The sequence below is a fragment of the Panicum virgatum genome, chromosome 6K, assembly GCF_016808335.1.
Source record: "Panicum virgatum strain AP13 chromosome 6K, P.virgatum_v5, whole genome shotgun sequence".
In the NCBI taxonomy this organism is placed as follows: Eukaryota; Viridiplantae; Streptophyta; class Magnoliopsida; order Poales; family Poaceae; genus Panicum; species Panicum virgatum.
In genome coordinates, this window is record NC_053141.1 from 20,215,941 (window position 1) to 20,229,033 (window position 13,093).

The window sequence follows — 13,093 nt, forward strand, 5'->3', positions numbered from 1 at the left end:
CGTGATTATCTTACTCCATGAGATCTTTCTTCCTTGTTCACGAAATCCTCCCCCATGCTTAGCATGATACTAGGCGTGGAAGGGGAAGATGGACCATCTTGCAATTCTTGAAGTCCTTCCCTCATGTGTATGAATATCATCTTCAATGTGTCTTCACCTTTGTTGCCTCAATTTCCTTCAACTTCTTCTTGTACTAAGTCATGGTCCCAATCCTTGCTTCTCATCGTCGTCGCCACCTTCAATTCCTCGTTGTCTCATTGCTGCCTCATCTGCATGAATTTTTCTTTCAATTTCCAGAACAGAACATGTACTGAAACATTGCTCCATTGCGAAGTGCACAAATTTTCCTTTCCAACGAGTCCTTATTCGCCCAAAATTGATTCCGAACAAGAGAGTTGTGTCCATTTTATCCCAGCGCTGCAATCTGTCCCGACGAATTTCAGAACGCGCAACGTCCAATGTTCTTGCCATATCTTCTTGTACGGGTCTTCATATTCATTGATCTTGAATGCGTTGGAATGATAATTTGATGGAGCTTCTGAATATCAACTTTTTGCTTCTTGTACAGCTCTGAACATGTTCTCAAATTGATGAAAACAGCTGCGTCTTCCTCGGGTTTCGACGATGTTGACGATCTTGATTGAAATTCTTTTGGTCTTGAACTCATGGGAGCGCTTCTTCATGCCTGCAAAACATTTTAAACACACACTACCCCCGGGGTGACGGTTGGGAGTAGAAACAAATGCCAACAAACCTACCATTTCTAAGATCTCAATATGTGGCAAAGTTAGCTTAGCGGAGCTAGTGAGTGTACGTGTGCGCTAGTGTAAATGCAAATGAGAGGAAGGTATATAAACAAAGACAATGTTTACACCTAGTTCTAAACACCACGTTTATAACTAGGTTGCCGAACTTCTCCATAGCCAAAAAGACTTATTTAACCAAGGTCAAAACACCATATCTATCCCAAGATCAATAGGCCTTAATAGCACAAGAAAAAATAAAGCGCATTGCAAAGCTTATAAACCAACCAAATGCAACCTCATAGCTTGGTAACTAAATGATGATGGTCTTCAATCATGTCTAAACACCATGTTTACACAAGATTGCAAAAAGGAAAATGTTCACGTGAAGCATTAACATGGATATGAAAGCTTTCATCAATAAAGTTGAGACCAAGCTAGCAAAATGAGTGCATGAACAATGGAATGGATGCAAAGTGCAAATGCAAAATTAGCAAAAACAAGTATTAGCTAGGTTGAAAGGACCTTTCGATGTTGTTCCGCAACTAGTTTATTCAAAAACAATTGCTAAGAGTGACAAAAAAGCCTTCGCGACACTTCATAAGAAGTGAGGCATTTGTCAATGAAAAGGTTATTTATCGAAAAAGGACCAAGCAACCGAGCTAACAAGGTTTTAGAAGGAGGTTTATGGGTTTCCTATATTTTTGGCTTAAAACAAAAATTTTGAAGAGAGAGAGTGTTGGGTATAGAAATTCTATCTAAGGTGGTTTCAAAAAAAACTAGAGAGAAACAAAAGTTAGATTTTTTTTTGAATGAAAAACATACCCTATGGTTTTGGGATTGCTCTATGAGTGGTTTTCCTAAGGGTTTTAGGATCTCAAAAGCGAGGCTAGTCAATATTTTTAGAAAAGTTTTTTTTTAAATGCAACATGCAATGCAATGCAAGGGTGAGACGAACAACATGGTATGCAATGCAACACGGGGTGGGTGAACAAAATAAAATGACATGATGAGGTGGTCTAAAACAAAACAAAAAGTTAGCCTAAGTTAACTAGCCACAAGTTTAGAATCAAATGGTGGTGCAATGCTTCATAAATCTCTCTAAAAAGACACAAAGAAAAAGACTCAAAATGCTAATAGGCACACAAAAAGGTCTACAAGTTTCCCAAGATCAAATAACAAAGTGCTCCCTCAATAACATTTAGAATGAACAACATGAAGTTGTGGTTTTGTTAGAGCAATGGTACAATGTTACTTGATATTCCGATTAAAGAGTGCAATGTAGACGGTCATATTAATATATATAAAATAAAAGATCGGGTTGCCTCTCGCAAAGCGCTTCATTTAAAGTCATAGAGCTCGACTTTCTTACCTTCAAATTGATGCGAAGCCATGGTCCTTCATGCAAGAGGTGAAGGTGTTCCATGCAGCTCTTATTCCACTTCCCATGTTGGACATGATCAATCACGCTTAATGGAAAACTTGCCCAATCGTATCTCACATCATCGTCACCTCCTTCTTTGTTGTCCTTCATTGCTACCTTTCTTTTCACGGATTTTCCTCTCTGTCAAGATTGGGAGTTGCGCCAACCAATTGATCCAACACAAGGTGCACAAAATCTTCTTTCCAACAAGTCTTTATTTGCCCAAAATGCATTCCAATTGAGGGAGTTATGCCCCTTTTTTCCGTCACTGCAATCTGCCCCGTGCTGATTTCAGCACGTGCATCTCCGATGTTTGAGACATAGCTCCTCCCGTGGGTCTTCAATTGTATCGATCATGGATGCGTCGAACCGAGGACTTGATGGAGATACTGAATATTCAACTTTCTTGCATTGTAAATCTATGGACTTGTGCACAATATTGATGAGGCTTAGCGACGTTCATTCTTGAAACTTGAAGATGTTGATGATGGTCAAAATTTTGGGCACAGTTTCCCTCATCATTTGAGTTTCATGTCCTGCATGGTTAGTGAAATTCGGGGCTTCTCCCGACATGTGCTCTTTTAGGGTCATGAGCTTGACCAAGCGCAAAGCAGGATCGAGATTTGCAATTATTTGTAAACATATGCAACATAATCACATCCTCAATTAAATTTTATCAACAAGGCATGGTGTAATTTAATGCAGCATGTGTTTCTTGCATAGCGCGGAGCTCATTATTAGGCAGAGGTTCTTTAAGCATGAAATCAACCTTCTCAAGAAACTCTAGCCTATCATCATGAAAAGAACAAGGCATAGAATTTAAACTTTCATTCTGACTATCGGTTCGAGCATGAGATTTTTAAAGATTATCAACAAAACCAATAGAAGCTTGAGAATTCACTGTATACCTTAGCCTCGGAGCTTTTTCATACTCATTGGAGTCGTGGTGCTTTGTGCGAGATGTCGTCTTGATGCACACTTCATGGTCCATCGTGGTTTGCTTCTCACGTCTCCATGTGTTGAATGTTGCGCTCTTGTAATCCGTCGTGATTTGTTTGCAACATCTTCGTTTGTCGAAGGTCGACCGCTTGTGCCTTCATTTGCTAATGTCATTGGGGTTCTTCCTCTGCTCCAAGCCTCTGAATTTTATCATGTACGCTTGATGAAAGTATCGCCCAAGCTCCCCTTCATTGTTGTCATCGTCATCTTTTCTATCTTGTTCTCATCGCGTTGCTCCTGCCTATTTTTCGTGGAATATCTCCTATATACTCAACAGAACATATACCAAAATATAGATCTATTGAAAAGTTTATGAAATTACCTTTCCAACGAGTGGTCATTCGCTTTAAACGGAGCACAAACGAGGGAGTTATGCCCGTTTCACTTTTGGCGCTGCGTGCTGTCCAGAAATTTTCAGAGTGCACAACCTTCAATGTTTTGGCCATACCCGCTTGTAGGAATCTCCGATTGACTTGGTTCTTGATTCGTTGGGACGGGAACTTCATGGGGCTTTTGAATATCCAAAAATATACCGCTATTTACTTCTGAGGTCGAGCTGGACATTGATGAGAACAATATCTTCTTGTGAATCGATCCGAAGATGCCGATGATCTTTATCTTGTGGTCTTCACCATTGATTCACCAGCAAATATCATGGCTTCAATGATGTGTCTTCTCCATTGTTCTTGCTTTACCCATGGTGTCGGGATTGGAAGATGCTCCTGTGCTTCATGTTGATGATCCGAATGGTTTCCTCCCTTGATAACATCACTCGATTAGAAGTATATCGAGCATCTCACTGGAGAAGATAGGTGGTGTCGTGGTTCTTCTAATCTTATTGCCTCCAGCTTTGGTCAACTTCAAATCATCATCTTTTGCGTACACAGCCCTTCCAATCATCCTTTGACATCATCATCACCTTCTTCGTCGGTTGCTACTGCCTCTGTCCTCGTTGAATTCCCCTTCATCCAGTGCAGAACATGTACCAAACTTCTACTCCATTGCAAGGTGCATCAAATTATATTTCCAACAAGTGTTTATTCACCCCAATTAGACTCTGGATAAAGAAGTTATGCTCGTTTTATTACGGTGCTGCAATCTGTCCAGAGGGATTTCAGAACGCGCAGCGTTGAAAGATTTTACCATAACTCTTCACACCGATCTCCAAAGTTGATGGTTCTTGATCCGTTGGAAAGAAGACTTGATGGAGCTTCAAAATAATCTATTATTTGCTCATGGTACTTCTCTGATCTTGGACGAAAAACTCATCACAATAGTAACACTTCATAGATGATGATGATCGCACGATTTTCTTCACGGTCATGCTTCATACCTATTGCTTGAACAAACAATTTTTCCCAAAAACATTAGTCTTTAAAATTAAGTGACACAGCGGCGTACCTTATTTATCATCTTTTGCTTTTGGGGAGTGGGGACTCGATAGCGGATGCTGGGCCACTAACAAAAGTTAGCACCTACCACTAAAGAGTGAATCTGGATGTTGTCGATGTGGACGTTGTCGATGTTCCATGTCGAGGCTCCTCGATCATCTTGTTGCCGATTTTTTGAAATTTGTCGAAGTGGATTATGGACTTCTCTAAGTCCAAGTTTGGTGTCTAACTTTTTCCACCTACTTTCAAGGATACAAACAAGAAAACAAAGATATATGCAATAATAAAATTAGGGTTAGTCCAAAAACTAGATAGATCGCCATAGGGTTCGTGTTGCCGATCCCCGGCAACGGCGCCAGAAAAGCTTGTTGACGCTCCTTAGCGCCCCGATTTGTATACCGCAAGCGCACGGTTTCGTGTAGCTTTTCCCTCAGAGTATTCCTCCAAGGTTTATCAATCCGTGGATCGACAAAGAACTACCTAGGTTTTCCATCTAATCTAACGAATCTATCCTAACATGAAGCATTGATTGCATATAAAGGGTAAACATTTGATAGATATGAGTGATGTGTAAAGGTTGATCTCATCCATGAACATAGGCTTAATCATAGCAAAACCAAAGACATGACTAGGCCTATCGTCATCTAGTTGTAGTTCAAGCTAACGAGCAAATAAATCATGCATCTCAATCAAAAGCATCTTTAAACTCAAAATCTCCAATCCGATCCCTCGATACTCCGCCTACTCTGTGGAGACGGCCTGTCACGACGCCCCCCTTTTGAACGAAATACCCTGAAGCAAGTCGAACCCCCTTTGGTAGTTCCGCCATGAACCTCTAGCCACCATGACTACAAGATCATGCTAAGCGATCTATCTCGATAATAGATATAAGATGAAGCAAACCCAAAGAAAAGAACGAAATCGAAAGAGAGAACATGATCGCTAAAAGATTCGGAAGACATGATTATCATTACTCACATAATAGATTCGTTTGGATTGTCACCACCGAGTACATACCATTGACGACTCCAACTAGCTCATGAACTCCACCATGGCACAACCACGCAGGGAGGCCATGGCAGCTAGGGGTGGCCTAAGCCATCTCCTAGACAACTTCGAAGACTTGTGGCGGCCGTCGTCTCCCTCCGGTCTTGGCCCTAGGTTTTCGTCGAGTTCTGGGTGGATGGATGCTCCGATTTGAATAAGGTGTGAGCTATTTATAAGCCGAGGAAGCCACCGGTCGAAGGGGAGGCTAAACCGCCTCGAAAACGGGCTGGGCCGGCCGGCCCCATGGGCCTAGGCCGGCCGGCCTACCCCATTTCGGGCTCGCCTCGGTCTCATCTTTCGCGTGTAGACTCCTCGCATCTTCTAGAGTTTCTGTCCTTCACGATTGCACCCCTTTGGACGTTGTTATCTTGGAGATATCTTCGAGGAAAGGATAGGATAGGGAATCCTTCCTTAAATCTTCATTTGCTTTGCTTAATTCTGAAGTATCTTGATCTCATCTTCGTGGGCTCGGTCCTTTGGGCTGTCTTGGAGGATGGATGTGCGTGAATGGGCTTCGAATCAACATGGGCTTTGGTCCTCCCTTTGGGCTTTGGCCTTCATCTTTCTCCGTGTTAGCGCTCGATCACGGGCCTCGTCATTTCATGTTCCAAAATAGGCCAAAAACCTGCAGAAACGAAGTTCCTCCAAAATATATGTGCAAGTGTGAAAATGACCAATAATGAGGCTGGGGTTAAGACGGTTAGTGATTTTGATATTAAATTCATGCCATTATCAAGGATAAACAAGGGATAAAATGGGTACTTAAGGAGCGCCAACACCCCCCAACCAAAGAAAAAGAGACCAGCCACCCCAAAGAAAAAGGGAAGGGGTATGGCAGAACCCAAGGAATCAGCATAGAAAGCAACGGAATCAAAGGGTGAGGTGGCACCCAAGGAACCAGCAAAGAATGTATGGACTTCTGCTCACTCCAAGTTTGAGATGGGCAAGCCAATGTTGTCAGAGCTGGATCTGGCCACTGCAGGAGTGAATACCAAGGGACTCCACAACCACTACATCACCCATGCCATGGACAATGATAATACGTCAATCGTGGGTGAATTCAAGGCTGAGGACTTGCACAGTGGGCCTGGTTTTTTCTCCGTTTCTTGGTCTGATCAATACGACGTCTTCAACCTCGATGACTTGGACACCTCCCTCATCCATTGCTTGACACTGTGAGTATATATAGCACAAAAGATTGTTCACTGTCATTCTTAATTAATTCGTAATGCTAAACCCTATGTCAGCTTCCTGAAAACTAATGTATTTGTATGTAGGCAATTGGCCAGAGAATCAAAGGAACGTCAGCTTGGTGTTGCATTCATTGACCCCCAGGATTTCTCTGCCAGCGTGATCAATTCGGATCCGCAGCACATACAGTCTGCCATCTCAACGGTCTTGAAGTCTTCACCAGGTTCTGTGCTTGCTGCGCACCACACAGGCACCCACTATCTCCTAGTCGTCATCTGTCCGAAGTGGGAAATAGTGTGGTACTTGTACTCCGTAAGACCACGCGGCGACGATGGCATCACTCTGGGACAACGAGACTACATTAGCATCAAGGTGGTTATTGATAGGTATATCTCTGAGTTAACACATTTGCAATCTTCTCATTTGGAGCTTGTCACCTATTTAATTTGCAGCTAACGACATCCATAACGCCTAATGCAATGCTTCCTCCACCTTTCGAGCCGAGCACTGTCTTCCAAAAACCAATTTGACGCATGTGACCGATTTTCCGGTATATCTCTGACCGCCTGCATACTAAGTTTTTATGATTTCACTAAATAATATATTTGTCCAAACAGTATATATCATCTTGAGCAGTGCATGCAGCAAGGACCTAGAAATGAATACGGGTTCTATGTTACATACCACATGATCCGCCTTGCTGCAAGTTTCAAAAACCTTAAAGGAGCAAAAGTAAGCCTTTGTCAAATATATCTCTGACCGCTTGCTGCATCAACATATATATATTTGTTGTACAAGCATTCATCATTTGACTGTCACTTTTTGCTAGGACGTGCGAGGTCATCCGAACAAGCAATTGAACAACAAGCAGCTCTCGGCTATTAGAGAAAGGCTTGCCTCCTTCTTGCTTGTAGATGTCATAAGCGACAAAGGTGACTTCCACTGTCACAGCTGAACTGATTTCTTTCATGGACGTACTCTCGATTCATGTGATTATTATATATGTGTACTGTTAATTTGTAGTGCAGAGATACAATATATAGTTTGTCATGTACAGTTGGTGGTTGTTTCTTATGTAAGCTTTGTGAGATATCAATTGAGTTCTATTTTGTGTGTTTGCTGGATCAACAAGAAGGCTGTCAAATCCTAGCTGTGCTCTAGGATGCAGCCAGGAAACAAATATCAGCTTGCAGGGGTCAGGTTCTAAGGTGACCTGCAACAACCAAACCCGTCACTTCTGTATACTCACAAGGTGACAGCGCAGTAAAGCACAACCCGTCACTTATCTAGAATCGTAGGTGACGGGCGACGTGAGCTAACCGTCACATGTGTTGGACAAAGGTGACGGCCATAGACCTCATACGGGGGACCTGGTCACCGAAAAAGGTGACAGTGCTAAACTGAAGCTCGTCACCTTCTACATACTGATAAGTGACGGGTTTTGTTAAAGGCCCGTCACCTGGAGTAGACAAAGGTGACGGACGAAGACCTCACACGGGGGGTCTAGTCACCAAGAAAGGTGACGGTTGTATACTCATATCCATCACCTTTTTGTCACATAGGTGACGAGCAAATTCCCGTCACCCTTCTGTTCTAAACAGTGATGATGTAGGAGTGACGGGCGCGATGCCCGTCACTATAGGCCTTTTCCTACATAGTGATCTCTGAGCTGTGTGAGCAATTGAGAAGTCCTCCCCAACCTCTCTTTGTGAGATTTGAGTGATTAGAGTTGAATCCTTTGAGTTGGGTTGAGTGAAATCTTTGCTTAGAGATCATTTAAGCAGTGAGAGCATAATCCCTAACTTGAGCACTTAAGGTTGCGTCGGCCAACTTGATTAAAGCATTTGTTACTCTTGGAGGTGAAGCCTCCTAAACGGCTAGGCGTCGCCGGCTAGCTCCCAAGCTTGAGCAGCGGCAAATTTGTTGCAGCAGTGATTGTGTGCCACGAGGGCATATGGTCATATAGTGGAAAGGAGGAGATAGCTTGACCTTATGGTCACCATAAGCTTCCTCAACGGAGAGTAGGATTCACACATGGTGAATGTGGTGAATCCGAACTTCAGTGAAACAAATCTCTGTGTCTCCTTTGCATCTTCTTCATTTGGTTTGCCTCATATCTTGTGCTCTAGCTTTATCTGTGCTTCCACTTCGATCTACTTGGTTGGGTTATTTCTGTGTGTGCAGGTGTGTAGAATATATTTTCCATCACTTGTAGAAGCACTACACCAAGTTACTGTTGTGCTAGAGCTCGAGGAAAGGGAATTAATCTTATTTGTGCAGGTTCTAAGCAAGACCGGTCTGACCGGTTGGTAAGTTGGTCACAGGTTCTAAGTGCAGGACCGGTCTGACTGGTCTGTATGACCGGTCTGACCGGTCGGTGACTAACTGTGTGCTTTAAGTGTTTTAATCTGCAAGATTTGTTTTAAATGCCTATTCACCCCCCCCCCCTCTAGGCGACATCACGCGATTAAGGTCCTTTCAAGAGTCACCACTCAAGAGGATCGATGGCAACCTTAAAACTTGTCTCAACGGGGACTAGCTTGGTGGCAACCAAGTGAACCTCGGGATAAAATCTTGTGTCTCCCTAATGGTTTGATTTTCTTTGTGCATAATTTACAGTTGTGGTGAAGTTGCTCGATATAGTGGTGCTTGTGTTTTGAGTACAGGAACTTGGAGATATACCCGAGGAAGTCAATTCAATGATCATCTCCAAATTTGGCCTGATTTGGAGCTCTCTAGCCTTACTCTTCAGTTTGGGAGTTCTTTGCCAGGGCGAAACCGGTGGCACCGAATTTGCAAAACCGGTGATACCAGTTTTTCTAGACATATACAATTTTGTATTTACTTGCTCGTTTTCTTGTGCTAGTGAGTTGTGGATGCTCTTGTGTAACTAGTTTACTTTTGTAGTTAAATAGTTTTTCTCCCTTGTGCTTGTTAGCTTGTGTAGCTTAAGTAGCCTTGCTTAGTTTGTGTAGCTAAGTAGTTTTAAACTCTTTAGTTTAGTTTGTGTTGCTTTGCTAGTTGAGTAAGTTCTAGTTGTGCTTGGGCTTTGTGTGCTTTGCATACTAGTATGTGTAGGAGCTCCCCGATTATTCGAGTACTAGTTGCATAGGCTTGTGTGACCTTGCAAACTAGAATTGTGTAGGTGAGCTCTACCTAACCCTGCACCTTAGTTGCTCAATTAGATAGATGGGTGTAGTCTTGGCTAGCCCGATTAGTTTAAATTCCGCATTTGTTTCGGATAGCCGGCAACGTTTTAAGTTTTAGAAAGGACTATTCACTCCCTTCCAGTCCGCCATCTCGACCATACAGCCGCCATGAGAGGAGGCGGCCACCGGGACTTGTCGGGCAAGTAGCCCGCGCCGCGGTGAGTAGAGTCGGCCGCCAGGACTTCACCGATCCATCTTTGTCGTTGAGTCAATTCAAGTGCCTTTCTACTACAAATGTAATAATGGATGGAATGTCCCACAACTAAGACTGCTTGGGGCAAGATCTATAATGATGATGCTTCTGATTCTGGTACTGGTAGTGGAAGTCCTAGTCTTGGTTTTACTTCCTCCTTGCATAGAAGATCATCTGGTAGTGCTTTGCTGCAAGCTGCAACTTCTGGTGCTTCTCTAGCAGCTACTTCTGAACTGTCTACCTACCTAGACAGTGATACAATTAACTAGTTTGATGATGATTTCAACATCTTGCACTGGTGGCATGAGCATAAGCTATCATATTCTGTTCTTTCAATCCTAGCTAGAGATGTTATGACTATGCCTGTTTCTACAATTCATCAAAGTCTGCTTTTAATACAACGGGCAAGATCATCAAGGAGCGGCGACAGCGTTTGGGCCCTGAGAAGATGGAGATGCTAGCTCTAGTGAAGGATTGGGAGCAAGGAGATGCAAGACTTCATCATGCCATAGAGCATGAAGAACTGCAAGACTCTTTTGAAAACTTGTATCTTGATGAAGCTGAATCTGTGTAGTGTGGTATGGGCATGTGGTCCAAAGTCCAAACTCGAATTGAACTTGAAATGTTGTAATTGAACAATTTAGAGCTAGTCGTACTCTTTTCTTTTGTAGGGTTTTCTCCTCACGAGGTGTGAGGTTTTACCTACAAAGATTTTTAATGAGGCAGCAAGTAAAACAACTCAAGTTATTTAATATATGTAGTCCTTGTTAATGTGGCTATGTCTAGGTTTGAATGTGTGAAAATTTCAATTTTTTACTTGTGAAATTTGAATAGATGGTAAAAATATGGGCTGTTGAAGTGGTGGCAAGGATGACGAGCCATGGGCCGACACGGCATGTCAGGCCCGTTTAGGTAATCGTGCTGGCCTGGCACGCGAAATAGACCATCGTGTCGTGCCTGTGCTTATGTCCTATGTCTAGACACATGGACCTTCTTGACTCGGCACGAATAGATAAACAGGCCAATCATGCCGGCCTAATCATGCCGGGCCAAGCGGATAAGGGAATAAGCCTAGTGCCTTGAGGACAAAACGATGAGTTCGTGTGGGTAGAAAAAAAATCATGGAATGAATGAATTGTAAAAATAAGAAAAGACATTGCAGCTGAAAGATATATTTTCAAAACAGCATTCCAAAAATCCAAATATTTGATGGTATTATAGAAAAATTCACCTTTGACAATGGCCAAATCTCTAAAACACGAAAGCGCGTCCCGCTCAGGCGATTCTCTGGAAGCTGATCGTGCCACGTCACCCGAAAAACCAGCGACCATCCGATCGGGCCGCCTCTTCATCCAACATCACCCGAAAAACCAGCGACCATCCGATTGGGTTGCCTCTTCATCCAAATCGTCCGCTCGGTCGTCTGCCCCGATGCCTCCGCTCCTGTCTACGCTGTGTAGACCTTGCTCCGCCACCGCCAGCCCCCTGCCTTTGTCGCCGCCCCTGCTCTGCCGCTTGCCCACCCCTGCCTCGCCGCCCTCTTTCATGTCCGGTCGGCTGCCCCGACCCGGCGCACGAGCGTGGCCCGTGGCGCTGCGTACACGCCCGCGGCGGCTTGGTGCGGTGGCTGGCTGGGGTAGGCAGCCAGGAGGCGAGCGGAGGCCGGCCGCGCACGCGCACCAGCTACCCAAGGGCGCGGTGAAGCTCACCGGCCAAGCACAACATGGGGAGCAGCGGCGAGGAGGCGGGGCGACGACGTTCGGCGGCAGTGGCAATAGAGCTCCACCGAGGAGGACCTACGGAAGGGGAATCAGCCGGGTGAGGACCGTTATCGGTCGAGGAGAGGACGGGGAAGCTCCCTACGCAAGGAATTGAAGGGAGCCTCACCGGAGATGACGAATCAAGGGCGGGCGGCGGTGGGGAAGAAGGTTGCACCGCCACGCCCCGTGCGGAGCCAGAGCGAGACCACGACGGCGACCTTCCCACATGAATCAGGCTAGTGGACCTCGCTGACGCCGCTGTCTCCTTCCACCGGGGCCACCACGCTTGGCTTCGAGCTTCGCCGCCACAGCAGCCAGCAGCAATCTTTCCCACCGCTGTGCCACCCTCCATCCCTATATGCCTCTACTGTGCCTCGCAGCCCCTCTACCCACGCCGTGCGCAGACGAGCCGGGGAGCACAAGCTGCAGCTGCAGATGGGAGGGCGGGAGCTCCCTACTGCTTTGTCGCTCCGCGGTATAGGGTCTGGCAAAGGAAATGGGAGACCTAGGGCTCGTTTGGATGGCGCTCTAGCCTGAGCTTGCCTGCCAGGCAATCAATCTCAGCCCCAGGCGACCGAAATCCAACACCGGGGGGCGCTGCCTGGCGTCGGAGCTGCTTGGCAGGCAGCATCCAAACAGCCCCCTAGCTACTGCTCTGGCATTGGCATGGATGTGTATCTGGATGCCTGTACGCTACCGTATCAAAGGAAGGGAAGGATGGATCGCTGGAAGGTGCTGGAGGCCTGTAGCTTTGGGGAACAGAGATAACAAATCGATGGAGAGAGGAGACTTGAGCGGAAGCAAACCATCGTCACAGGGAGCCACGGAGGTTTGAGCTGCTGCCTCTGCTACTCACTCGGTGGGAGCACTGCCCCCGGAAACATGGGCAAAGCAAAAAGGTAGATGCCACGTGCATGGCCACTCAATACGTGTAACAGCAAATTAAGTGAGAGTGAGTATAAAAATGTGTAAAATTGTACATACATACAAAGTTACAAACTGAGCATCGCAATGGCACCATACGACCATACATACCCCAAAAATAGGGAAAAAATTATTTTTTCTAGATTACAATCCAACTCATACACTCACAATACACACACTCATACCTCTATAAACACACGTACACAAACCTAT